At 34.8% G+C, this 14,874-nt stretch overlaps 1 protein-coding gene across 7 annotated transcripts in view; it reads left to right on the forward strand.

Annotated features, from left to right (window-relative positions):
• The first annotated feature begins 4,903 nt into the window (after nt 1–4,903).
• LOC118748194 overlaps nt 4,904–14,874 on the forward strand; it is a 19,288-nt gene continuing 9,317 nt past the window's right edge. Inside the window, exons 1-2 of one of the 7 annotated variants that reach the window (XM_036482570.1) lie at nt 4,904–5,178; nt 7,559–7,911. The gene's annotated coding sequence lies outside the window, so the exon portion shown is untranslated. The remainder of the gene's footprint in view (nt 5,179–7,558; nt 7,912–14,874) is intronic. The other 6 variants (XM_036482569.1, XM_036482571.1, XM_036482574.1 and 3 more) reach the window with 6 other exon arrangements.

Below are 14,874 nucleotides of genomic sequence, written 5' to 3' on the forward strand. Positions count from 1 at the left end.
TTTTTCAAAAAGTTATAACTAATTGGTAGGGCCGAGTAGGATCTTCATTCCTTTACCAAAAAGTAAGGGGTCCTTTAAGGATCTACTAAAAGAAAAGCTGCGCGTTCTCACGCGAAAAAGAGTGGCGACCATTTTTATTTCACTAGACCAACTTTAGCAGCTGTTCCAAATAACAAAAAGGGTATTAAAAAAAAAAGATTAATGCAATTTATTCTATATTTAACATTATACATTATGTTTCATCTATGAGATATGTCTTAATAAAGCTGAAGTCAATTTTCAAAGATCCCATAACGAATCCAATATGGCGTCCAAGAATTTAAAAAATTACTGCATTTTCATGAAATTTTGTATTTAGAGGTTCTTAAGTTTGGTCATTACAAATTTCAAGCTAGTTTTTGAAAATTCAAAATGCAAAGTCCAATATGGCGTCCGAAATTTCCACAAATTCAAATCTACATAAATAACTTTATTTAAAAATGAGTAAACTGAAGTTTTGGTAATGACGAACTTCGTTTAAAATAAAAAAAATCTTAAAAAACTGTTGGGCTGAACATATAGCAGACGACCCCAACTATTCCTAATTTATAAATAAAATTACTGTTATTATTTCATAATTTGATCATAAATTCATTTTAGATATTGTTTAAGCGACTTATGCATTTCCCGCATAAACAAAGAACAGCGAACACCCACACGCATTTATATTGCATTCCCGCATAAACCAAGTGCAGCGAACACACACACGCACTTGTGTTTAAAAGTATTTCGCTCGTTCTTAATTGGGTATGCATTTTTTATGCAATTCTCAAATATCTCTTCGCTGAACTTAGTGAAGTGATAAAGTCGCCGGCATTTTCAGCATGGTCAACGCTAAAACAGCTTGGCTCATCACGATGGTCAACGCTAAAACAGCTTGGCTCATCATGATGGTCAACGCTAAACCAGCTTGGCTCATCATGATGGTCAACGCTTAACTAGCTTGGCTATCACGCGGTGCTTTGAGCATCGCTCCCACTCCACTCCCGGAGTACTTTTTGGTGTGGTAGTAAGCTCCGGCTTACAAGCCACACTGGGGCTCTGCATGAATGCATCCTCAAATAAATCCCTGCTCATTGCACAGCAGCCTACGGCAGCTAGAGCATGACTCCTCCAGTGGAGTCGCCCCAGCTCATTTCCACAGCAGCCTACGGCAGCTAGAGCATGACTCCTCCAATGGAGTCCCCCCAAATAAATCCCAGCTCATTGCACAGCAGCCTACGGCAGCTAGAGCACGACTCCTCCAATGGAGTCCCCCAATTAATATATATGGTCGCCTTTAAACCTGGTCTCCCGCTCTCCCTCAGCTAAACAGATATGTATGATCTCTCGTATATAATAAATCAAATTTTGCTAAACAAATACATTGTGTAACTAAACTGAAAATATCAGGCATATTCGGATTAAGCATAACAAAAATACTACGATACTGCATTTTCATTATAATCGTAACAGCCCTTCTATTTTTTCGTGTTGCTGTGGGATTAGAACATACGATCTCACGACTCGTAAATCTGCATTACTGTCGTACAATTACAATTTTGATCACACCAATTTCGGTGTTAATCCGGATCAACGTTGCCGTCTGTCTATGCTTTAAGTCTCAACATCAGTAAGTGTTGCATTGTCTCATATAACCGTAGCGCATCTGTCAAGATTTTCGACTAATCTCTAAATAGTGTTGATTTATTGCGTAAATCCGAAATTAAGGATTTGGGAATTATTTTTTACACTAAACATCTTTTCTATAAACAATTTTGCCTTCTTGTAAATATTGTAACATTTGCAGTAGGTTGCTTTTTGTCCTGCAAAATGGTTTTATTAGCAGAAAGTATGGCACTTTTGCTTACTCGGAGGGCAATATTTTGAGAAATGAACACGTAAAGCCGTGAAATGAAAACGCCATTCGTTGTTTTTGCCGACCACTTCACTTTTAACAAGTTTATGACATTTAACTAAAATCATGTTACCAGATTCACCAGCAGCAAAATTTTTGTTGCTTGTAAAGTAAAAAAAACAAATTGAAGTTAGTGAAGTTGGATGAAAATATTAAAAGTCTTGCGCGTTTCCAAACAACCAGAATTCGGTGCACCAGAGCAAAGGTTCGAAAATAAAGTTTTTTGCTTATCCGAGGATATAGTACGTAAAACGATCTAATGCAGTTTGATGACAAATTGCTGACGCAAAGTATTTTTAAACCTCTAAACGATGTACCGTTATCCGTGGAAGAGGGAGGAGGTCGAGTTAAAATGATGCCCTGAAACCTGGTTTTTAGGTTCTCGGAATTTTCTGATAAAGATGTGGCGCTGCTAAAAAATATATGTATATACATAAATACAAGCACTAAACTATGTATTTGTGACAGTAATTATCCACATAAGATGAAAACTACTGCAGTTTCATTTTATAAAATTTTTGTTTATATAAAAATGCATAAGTAAGACGGTTTGGGTACGGTTCTGTTATTTGTACGATGGTTTTGGGTTGTCGTGTGACCCGAATCAAAAAAAGTTTACATATACGTCTAGCAAAGGGATTAAGCTTTAATTTAAAACAAAGATTTCTGTTTGAAACATGCATTTTTTTTTTGTAAATTTGGAGGTGGATTTTGCGCAAAAATACTGTGGATGGCGTAACCGGAATTGGAGTGATGAGGTTATTTCTTCTAGCGCGGCCGAAGGCCATCAACACGGAAATAATAATAATAACAAAAATAAGGTATGTTTATTTTATTTATTTATTTTATTTTATTTATTTATTTGTTACAGTCTTACGACCTAATAATACAACTATGATATTCGTACATATGTATATGAATTTTAATGTTCTTATTGTAAATTATGTATACAATAACTATATATATTACATTACATATGTATGTCTATATTAGGCCGCATGAATAAAAATATGCAATTGCCCCCTCCAAAAAGTTCCGACCTTCCACTTCAATTTATTTGAATAATCGAGTACAAGGTCGGAAATTCCCAGAAAACGCAATTGCAGTTCCCAATCATACGGCAGAGCAGGCAAATTAGGCAAGTGGTCTGAAGTGGCAAGTTCCAGGCCATATTGTTAGGGCAGTTGGAAAGGACTAGTTTCCAATCTGCACCTTCACTTCTCATATTGCAGCTTCAGTTGTTTGGGCAGTTGTTTGCACCATGATTCAATTATTCACAGGTATTGTCTTCCCAGAGAGTTTTGCTCCAAATTGAAATTCGTGCTCTTTTATTTTCTAAGTGTTGCGAATAAAACTTCAAACTTAAGTTTAGGACATTCATAAAAAAAATTTTATGAAGAAAATACCCGCTACGTCCTTCAAAATATAAACTAGGACGCCGCATTTAAGCAAGTTTTGCCTATTTTTCTTTAGTTTATTATTATTTTTTTTTGTGAATATGTATGTTGATAATTACTTAACAAACACCATATACAACATCCAGCATTCAGACTTTGTGTAAAAATGATGAAAATTCTGCGAAATTTCAGCAAAATTTGTAACTTTTTAATCAGCTAAAATGGCGCGTCCTAGTTTATATGTATTTGGGTCACTCGCTTAAAACAAAAAAAGCTGAAGACTTTTCGGGTTAGAAAAAATTGTCTTTCGATTTTATATAACTCAGTCTGACATGAAAATTTTCTCGAAGATAAGACTAGCCATTTCTAATAGATTTTGGTTCACTAAATTTGTAAAAATAGAAACTTATATATTTGAATTTTAATAAAATAAGACGAATATCAAATAGTGAAATCGGCTAAACGGCTTACAAATCGGCTGCCGGCTAAACTGAATTTTCTCCGCCTGTTTGCTATCACAACCGGCTAAATCCAGCCGGAACAGGCTAAAATGGCAACACTGTGCACATCACTCTGACAGAATAGATAACATTCAAAGGAAATTTAGCAGCTTTGCCGTGAAAAGATTTTTCAACGGCCGCGATATTCCAGAATACACCTCAAGGAGGAAACTCTTTGGCTTCCAATCTTTAGCTGACAGGAGGACGTATTTGTCGCTGATATTTGCATACAATATTCTGGCAGCGTTGTCTGCCCAGAGATATCTAATATTTTTCAAATTCGGGAATCTAATATTAATCTCATAAATCCTAAAATGTTCGTTGAAGGTTCGCATAAGTCGCTATACTCGTACAACGAGCCGTTAGCGAGAGTTACAGGTCTATTCTGCGCTGGTAATAAAAATTTTGTAACCGGTAAATAAAGTTCCTGTCAATTTTTAAACCCTTTTCGCATTCTGTGTACTCTTGTAAACGGTAAATTTTGTTACCATCTCATAAGCTGGTAACAAAGTATTGCCTCGTGAAATATGCAATGCCAGAATTTGCACAATTCTTCATAGCTGAATTGCTGAATATTTAATTGCATTACCAACGTTCCTAGAATCGCGGTGACAAAAACTGGTAACATTTTTTGGTAATAAAAATTTCCGGTTACAAAATCTTCGGTAACGTGCAGAATAGACCTGTTATTCGCCTTTGTAACAAACACTCTGCGCTAATAAATTTCAACGCTAGCCTTTATTGTTTAAATTAAGTTTATTCAAACTGTTTAACTAATCTAAATTTAATCATTGTCTGTAAGAAATTCTGTTTCAAACGCTGAAATAAATAAATAAATAAATAAGTACATAAATATCATAGCGAACGCCAAGGCAGGCGGAATGTTGTGTGTAGATGGCCCTTTAGCTTTGAAAAGAAAAGAGCGGGAACAAAAAAACAAATTTTAAAAGCTCAAGCTCAAGCTCAATATAAAATATAACCGTCAAGTCGGCCATTTTATAAGCATGTTGGCCAAAATTCGTCTCCGAATCAGCCGAAGCTTCAATGCTCTACTCAGTTAACGTCAAGAAACTACCGGTTGAAGTCAGACTTAGCGGAAAAAATGAAAATAGTTACACATCATACTATATACATACATATATACATATGTTTGTGTATGTGTATGCATTATACCTGTGCTAGTGAAACTTAGTTTTGCTGTGTGAATACTAGTGCGGTGCAAAAAACAAGAGTAAAATACGAAATTTTTCGAATTATTTACATATAAACAAAAAGTAAAGAATATTGCGTTGAAATTTTAGCTAATGCAAAAAAACAGTGCATTAATTTCCAAGTTTTCCAACAGGTGGGAGTGTGCACAATGCAATTATATCTACTTATATGCAAATATATACATACATACATATATACAACCAAATGCACATACGTATGTACGTACATACATGAATATGATACTTTGGGGCATATAGTAATGTGCAAATGTATTAGTGTTGGTGAATTTTTTAATGTACTCAATAATAAACGAAGATGTCGAGCCCTAACCGCAAAAATAACGTTAGCGAAATTTTAAAAAATATTTTTTTGGGTTGCAAATGTGCATCCAGACGCTTTAGGAATATTTCTGAATCAAAAAGAAAATTGTGAAAAAATGTCGCTTACGTTATTTTGGCGGTTAGAGCTCGATATGTATGAATGTGTGTGTATACTATTGACAAATGCATACTCGTATATACTGTACATTTGTATATGTATGTGCATGTATATACATACATACATACATATGTATGTAGATACAGAGGCGTAACTATAGGGTGGCACTGGCCCCCCCGATCCGAGAGGGCCCGGGCCCAAGAGACACAGTTGATTCAGAAATATCAGAAATAAAATCAATTAAAGTGAGACACAACTAAAGACCTTATGAACATTTCCACAGAATGGCCAACCAGGACCGAGAATTAAAGTGAATAATCAGTTGTATGGGAGGTATAAGTTATAGTGGACCGATTTTGACGGTTCCGACAAATGATTGATACATTACGAAAATACACTCGCTTACCAAATTTCAGTCGGATATCTCGTAAACTGAGGGACTAAATTGCGTTAAAACAGACAGATAGATGGACTTGGCTAAATCAACTCAGCTCGACATTTACATATGTGGGGCTATATCTTCTGGTACTTACGAACATTGGACCAAATTTATAATACCATTTCATGTTCATGAAAGGCATAAAAAATGATGGAAAAATCGTATGTTCGCGACCCTTACGTTCACGCCCGGCACTTAAGCTTATAAATAAAAAAGTAATAGAGATATTTCAACGCGCAATCAGTTAGGAGGAAATGCCCGTATACATTTGCTTTCTTTTATGTCGGCCTGCTTTCCTGAAGTATGTACTGCATTAATGTTATTTGTTCCAATTCCTGTGCCTACAGGTGAACGATCATTTTCGAGACTAAAATTAATAAAGACATATTTGAGAAACTCTGTGGGAAAAACAGGCTTCGTAACTTGGCTATTCTGTCTACTGAAAATTCTATGGCTCTGTCTTTAAACTTTGATATACATTCCTTTGCGGAAGAAAAAGCCCGGGAAAATAAATTTCACTAATAAATATCTTATCAAAATTAAATTGTTATTTCATTGAAAATTTTTATGTATAAACCCATGTTCTTGAAAAAAGAAATTTATTTAATATTTAACTAAAATGAACACATTGTTGTTAATAGTTTTGGGTAACGACTTAAGTGGTTTATTAAAAAGTATTACAACGTGACGTTTTTTACTGGGAGGGCTCCATCCAAAGAATTAGCCAAGGGCCTCAGATGATATAGTTACGCTACTGTGTAGAATCTACACTGTGGATACAAAGATATACTTGTGTATGTTAAAGCACGTCGACTCCCATATGTATGGCAAATATGTACATACATATGCATGTTCGTTAATACACCTGATCGTATGTTAATACGGTTTACTGGGTGATAAGCAAACCAGTTTATAAAACAAGCAGGAAAATTAAATTTTTTGGAAAAATTTGTTGTAATTCATGCAAAAAACACAATTGTGAAGATAAATAAGTATTATAACCGCCAAAGTCTAAAACCGATTCAAAATCAACTTTTTAAATTTAAATTTATTTGGACATCATTGAAAATGCCTTTAAAATGTGTGTAGTTTCGTCATGAAAATATGCAAGTTTATTTACACACATACATGCATATAATATGTATGTATGTATGTATATATGTGTATACATATCCATGCATATGTACATATGCACACATACATATATGCACATGCAAGTATGTAATACATCTGCAATGATCGATTTTACAGGAAATTATAATTTTCCAAACGTACACCGTTCAGGCCCTATGATCTGCTAAAAAATGTTCCCGGTCTTTTACAAAGAATATATGAATTCGTGCTAAAAAAATACTTGAGAAATATAAAAAAATGCAATTAAATCGCGTAAGAAGAGAAACAAGTGCATACATACATATGTATAACCATAAGTATATATGTATGTACATATGTATGTATATTTTACATGTATAAAAATCATATAATAAAACAAAAACAGAAGTTCAAACAACAAATGAGAACAAAAACAGTACTGATCTTAATGTGTTTAGTGAATATACTACATCCATACAAAAGTACGTACATATGTATGCATGTGTTTAGAAGTTTTATTATAAATACATATGTATGTATGTAGGAATGTACATATACATATGTATACTATGCATGCATTTTTCTTAAAAATAATAGCAACGAAATGGACGCAATAGAGGCACTTAACTCCCACAACTACAATGTGAATACCAAGACTATACAGAGTGTAAAAAAATATTTATAGAAAATCTAAGGTAACAGACTCGTACGGTTTTCAATATAAAAGTTTTCGCGAGTGTAACATATAAAACAAAAATTGGTTCGATTAAAAATTCAAAAGACACCCATAAACCAAAGCATTGCAGAAATGGTGCTCAATGACATTTAAGTGCTGAGTGAGACAACGGTGTCGGCTATCCAGAAACTGTCCGACTTCAAACTAAATACTTTCAAAAGGTAAGTAACTATCAATATTTGAAATATTTATTGATGTACTAGCAGACCCGGCGAGCTTCGTCCCCCCCAAAATTATTATTATTATTTTTTATTGTAACATTTGGCCCAACGTTTTCGCCAGTAATTCCCGTTCACGTTTAGTTTTGTGGTCGACAGAAGCCATACCCTCCATTGCCGTCTTAAATAACCTGACGAAAGCGTTATGCCTCTGCTACCACCAGCGGGTTCCGAGTTGAATACTTTCAGAGCTGGAGCGTCGGTGTCCGTTCGAACGACATGGCCAAGCTAGCGGAGCCGTTGTATTTTACAGCTCATACAGCTCATCGTTCCATCGTCTGCGGTACTCGTCGTCGCCAACGTGTAAAGGACCGTAAATCTTCCGCAAAATCTTTCTCTCGAATACTCCAAGAGCCGCCTCATCGGATGTTGTCATTGTCCATGCTTCTGCGCCATATACCAGCACGGGCATGATGAGTGACTTATAGAGTGTGGTTTTCGTACGTCGAGAGAGGACTTTACTCCTGAATTGCCTACGCCAGTGCTCGTCAAACTTTTGAGTGTGACGGACCGGCTGCAGTTTTTCTATTACGTCGGGGACCGGTACCTTTTTTTATTGATTATTTTTCGTTTACGATCATCTCACATATGTATTAAAATTTGTTTAAATGAATTTCTTTATTAGCCGGGTGTCTATATATGACCTATTACCATTTAATGATAGCAGATATTAGCGATTTTTTATGAATGTTTAACAAATTTAAGTTGTTTTTATTATACAAGTTGTATATAGCCTCATTAAACAGTAATATAAAACATCAAAAAATCGTTGTCCATTTCGCGACGCCCTTTGCGGACCGGCGACTTATGGCTTACGGACCGGCACCGGTCCGCGGACCACCACTTTGGCGAGCACTGGCCTACGCAGTCCAAAGTATTTAGCACTTGTTGGCAAGAGGGATTCTGCGTTGGATTTCTATGATGACATTGTGCCGAATGAATAAAAACAAAGCGATTGCTTTTTCTTAAAATTGCATACCTTTTACTTCAATTTCGTTTGAATAAATCGAGTAAACTGTAAGAAATTTGAAGAAAAAGCTATTGCTTATTTTTTATGCATACGGCCCAAGGCACATAAATACAGGTAGAAGCCAAAATGACGTTGCTCTCATGAGAACCAAACCTTTAAACTTCAACTTGTTTTTCTATTATTTCCTATATTTCGTTACGCTTTGAATGTCATATCGTTGTTTTTTTTGGATGTTCGTTAATAACAAATTTTAATTAACATTTTAATTTTTGTAAGTGTTGTGCGGTTTATACTTAGTGTATGTGTTGAAAATGCAACACCTGAAGCGTTGTTTTTTATGTGGTGCCTCAATGTCCTTCGCGTAAGGAGCGTTGCGAAAGCAGCTGTGGGGAAGAGCTGCAGCGAAATGCCTTACTGTGCGTTACGCATTTTAAAGGAGCAGATTTCACAAATACACCGGAAGGTACAGGTAAGGCACGTTTGATGCCAAGTGCTGTTCCTATGACCCTTATGCCGAAAAGTACCTCCAACAACACTGCAACCCATAAATCAAAAACAGAAAGCAACATACAAGTTAACAAATTTTAACTAAAGAAAATAAATAAATAAAAATAAACTTCAAATTTACTTAAAAACGTCAACCAGTGATATGTAATTTTTTAATTTTTCCTTACACACGCTCTTTTTTATTTTTACTCTCACGAAAACTTTGACTTTTGTAGGTTTGACGTCGAATTGGCTTCTACCTGTTTTTATTGTACCATGGTTTTTATCATGGATCAGCTATTGAAATTTAATGAAAAATTGCCTATCTTGAGAGAAATTTTAATTAATTTTTACTGCTAATTTGTGTAGCTAAAAAGTCCGCGAATTCAAGGAATTTCGTTTTAATGATCGAAAAATGTTTGGTAGTTTGGAAACTGATTTGCTAGGCACTTTGGTACATAAAAGTCGACAGCTGGCAACACTGATGTACACATATGCCGCGTCTGAGCTGCCGACTAATTTACATACTTATGTGTATGCTCTCTCTAAATTCGAAGTAGAAATTCCTCGGTTATTTATGTATATGATTTCCCACCCTAATTAAGATTCCATATCGACACCTGAGTGTATCTCGGCAGCCACAGTTCGAAAACGCCGCCCATTCAAAAATGCCCTTTCTCAGAATTTAACTGAAGAACGCCAATCTCAAATTCGGTTCAAAGCGCCCTATATCAGGATATTTTCAATGTATTTTCATTTGAGATAGGGCGTTTTTGAACCGAATTCTGAGATAGGACGTTCTTCAACCAAAATCTGAAATAGGGTGTTTTTGAAAAGTTTTCTGAGATAGGGCGTTTTTGAACTGGCTGCCGAGATAGGTCGATCAGTGTTGCCGTTGTGCGACTAAAGGGGCAATTTGACCCTTTTTGGGCACCAATACCCTTTGACCCGACTTTTTGAAAATTTTGATTTTTTGACCCTTTTCGAAAATTATGTGCGACTTTTGCCCCTTTTCAGAGATTTTGTTTTAGACCTCTGCTATTAAGAAATATTTCCACCCTATACTAAGGAAAGAATGCACCTTTTAAAACTTTTAAAGGAAAGCTTGTCCTGCTATTTTCTGCTTAAATTTAACAGCGGAAAGTTCTGGCGACGAAAAAATGTTATAATACATGTAAATTTGATTTTGACTTGGGATCTTACAGGCTAACCTAATATTCACGTACGCCGCCAATTTGCTGTCAAAAATTTTTCATCAAAATTGAACGGCGTGCGTATGCAGCTAACCCAATTTCCAATTTTCGTTCTGCGTACATTTTGATTTGACGTTTCGCTCAATGAAATCAAATGCAAACGTACGCGAGCCTTTCGGGTGACACAAAAAAACAAATTCGGCGGCGTGCGTACCAAAACGCAAGGCGCGAATATTAGCTTAGCCTGTTAGGTTTTTTTTTTACTAGTAAAGAAAAGCAATTATAATATGGTGACCCTTTTTTTCGTCAATTACCCCTTTTTTGCGACTTTCTGAAAATTCTCAACGGCAACACTGAGGCCGATCTTCCACTCAGGGGTCGATATCATTCGATTTACAAAAAATACCCATACGGCGGCCGCCGTTGTCGAGTGGTTAGGGCTGCTTACTTCCAGATATTTAAACTCCATAATTCAATTTCTAGTCCGACCTTTGTACATTCTTGTAATAAAAAAGTATTCATTTAATTACGAAATAATTCCAAATATGTAATATGTATAGTAAATTTGCTATATTTACATGCAGACGTTCGGGAAAATATTTATTGATTTTTGAAACCTTTTTTTGTACAATATTGGGCATTTTCGCCTATATAAAAAGGATGCGATATATGGGAAAAACGGCGCAAGACCGTCGCAATATATATTTTTTTAATCAACGAGAATTTCGGACCTCTTCAAACTTCCAAATTATTATATGGACTAGAATTGATATAAAACTGCATACCCGAAAATTTTTCTTAAATTTTTATGGAATAGTTTGAAATGTTTCAAACTTTCATTTACATATCGAGCCCTAACCGCCAAAATAACGTAAGCGGCATATTTTTCAAAATTTTATTTTTGATGCTGAAATGTATTTTGATGCTCTAGGAATAGTTCTGCATCAAAAAGAAAATTTTGAAAAAAATGTCGCTTACGTTATTTTGGCGGTTAGGGCTCGATATGTATATAGTTTATTTAACAGTATGAACTATATTAAACAAAAATTTCATTAATGCACGAAAATCGACTTCATAAAAAGTAGTGGTGGCAAGTTAGTTATGGATGCCCGCCAGTATATATATACTAACATTCATGTTTTATTATTAAAATAGCTAACTAATATTACTCTCTGAGTCTTTGTGTTTGATTAGACTGGGGTGTAAAGTGTAATTGTAAAAAACAAAAACGAATACACAAAACGACACGTAAATGCCACCTCACACACACACACTGCCATGTGTGCTCTGAGCACAACAGGTGTGTTTGGGTTTCGGCTGAGGTTGGATAGGGATTTGTGGTTTTAAAAATACCAGTTAAAGCTTTAAATCGAGATGGTTGTAAGTATGGACTACATGCTTTTGTGTGTATTTGTTTAGGTACGAACACCAGAAACTGAAACGAGTTAACCGACCATGTACATACAACTGTAAGTGAAAAAGTCACAATTTAGAAAAGTTTTATTTAAGTTTCTCTTCGGTTTGTTTGCACTGACATACATACATACATACATACGTTTATTTAAATTAATGTAATTTTTAAATGCTCATATGTAAATACCTATACTATGTATGTATGTATGTATGTAGATATGTTTGTATTTGAATTTGTAAATATGGAATAGGTTTGGTTAAAACTTATGCAGTACAACATTCGAATGCTTCGTTCAACTTGGATTAGGTTACACACCCCCATTTACGAGGTTGCATAACTTTAAATGTAGAAATTGAAATTACAATTGGGCACTCACCTACATATTTTATGGAGAATTTCCAATTGCATTAGTTTTTCGATTTAACCAAAACAATGACTGTCAAGCCAATTCGTAAAATGGATTTTATTGTCAAACGAAAAACTAAGTAAAATGGTAAATTTTTTGATAAGTAAGAGCGAATCAAGTTCTAGACACGACTATCTCCACCGATGAAATAGGGTCCCCAGAGAGACTCAGGCAGTTTGGCAAAACTCCGGTCAGATTGGTCAGTGCAGAATGATAGGCTTCTACTGAACCAAGATTAACCTGGAGGTTGCTGACCTATAAAAACAATTGTTGTTCATCGGGTTTGGAATGATTTCCCGCCCTCGTACTTTGGAAAACTCTGATTTTGTACGTTTTTCATTAAATTGAGTACATACAACCTCATTTCTTTACTCAATAGAGAAAAATATATATGCACGTAAATGTCACTAGTATCGCCCCGTTGTCGAAATTCGCAATCTTTTTTCATACTCTTTTTAATTTTACTTGTCACTAATATTTATTGACGGAAAGATACAGATCTATAGCCCATCTATAGCATCATTAATGTTATTAGGTGGAGTGATATGCCTTGTTAGAGTAATTTAATAATTATAGTATATTTTGCTTTGCTGCCTTTATGCTCATAAGTGCACATTTAAGATACCTACCTACCCACAGGCGTAGTCGGAAAGAAATTTAATATAATTTTGTTTTTTCAAAATCAATAACTATTACTGAAAAATTGTTATTGTAGCTTAAAATTGTTGTAACCAATCGAGGAATGTTGTACACAAACAGATAAATAGAAGTTCACAAAAGTTTATATAAAACTATTCGTCGATTTAAATAATTAACTTATTACTGCACATGTTTTTTTACTAGGCGGAAGTATCGGCAGCCTAAACCTGTCCCCTCCCGGTACCACCGGCAAGCATTTCGTTGGAGTAATAACACTGTATGACTGATAAAGTTATATAACTAATTATGCATACTTAGATATTTGAATACCCTCTCACAATCTGGACTTAAGGGATAACAATGCTTTTTTCGTAGTTTGAGCCTTATAATTGTTCGTAACTTAATTTCTGTTTATCCGATGAAAAATACATATATACAGTGCGTACACGGTAACCGCAACCCTCAATGCGTGCAATTCCTTGATTAATGCAAGTCTCTAAAACAAAACATTTTAGCCCCAATAAGTGAAACTTTAAAACAATTTTGCCTCCCTTTACCTACAACTTTCTTTGTTTATGCATGCCACGCACATAAAATTTAAACTATTTGCATTTCTTTGATTAACCAGTATTCTGGAACAACTACAAAGTGGTGTTTCTAAGTTAAAGTGATGTGTGTTGAGCAGGACCGAAGAAAATAAGCAGGAAAAAAGCAATTTTAAGCGCTTAGATAAACATTAAAACATTAGCAAATATGCTTCCAAATATGCTCCAAAAACAACAAAAAGTCTAAGTACAGTTTAATGTTTTGTTTTTTTTTTATTCAGTTTATTTCAAGGATCGATTAAGTTATCACTTTTTTACTATTACTAGCAATTACCCGGCGTGCTTCGCTGCGCCTTAAATGTATTTTTGTGTTGTAACTCTCCCCCTAAGCTCTTATGGCCTCATTTACAAAATATTTTTAAAGAACTTTATGAAGTTAGATTTAAAAAAATCGATCTATGAAGCATTGTTTATTTTTTTTTTGAGTTAATATATTTTCGAAGGTAATTAGAAAATATGTAAAGAACCGACTTTCTCTTGGAAATTTAATTTATAATCTTATAACTGGAGTCTACTATCGCACCCTTTCCTCAAACGTGTATTGATTCAATATTCAAATAACGTATATTTATATAATTTGAAAAAATCTCCCTACTATACAAATATGTACAGCAATATTAAATAATATTTTCAAATGTTGTGAGAGGGAGTAACAAAACAAAATTACTTTTAAGGCGCAGCGAAGCACGCCGGGTATTCGCTAGTGTCACATGAAATTAACTGAGCAAAGTACAATGAATAGCTGTTAAACAATGGCACCATCTACTTTAAATGAAACATACTTATTTTCGTGGGGGATACTCACACACCATATACTTTTCTCTTGAAATTTTTCCTGAATTTTCCTAGCTATAAACCTCCAACGAATGCAAAACCGTGAAAATCGGTTCGTGCGTTCTGGAGTTATAGCGTCAGGAAGGAAAACCCTACTTATTTTTATATTAATTTTTATATTAAAGAAGATTAAAGAACTGTCCGCATTACTCAATTTTATTTTTCACTAAAACGGTATTCATGAATTTTTTAATTTTTTTTTTATTTGCTTCCGCATACTTTTGACATAACAGCTTTCATTTTATGCCGATATTAAACAAATACAGCCTAAGTTTACCCGGGTCCACGTTTTGGTCTGTATCTCGTGACCCAAGTCACCCAGCTATATGAAAAGTGCTCAATCTTAAAGCATTCATGAA

This window comes from Rhagoletis pomonella, unplaced genomic scaffold (assembly GCF_013731165.1).
Source record: "Rhagoletis pomonella isolate Grant_MI unplaced genomic scaffold, Rhpom_1.0 Rhpom_scaffold_00012, whole genome shotgun sequence".
Classification (NCBI taxonomy): domain Eukaryota; kingdom Metazoa; phylum Arthropoda; class Insecta; order Diptera; family Tephritidae; genus Rhagoletis; species Rhagoletis pomonella.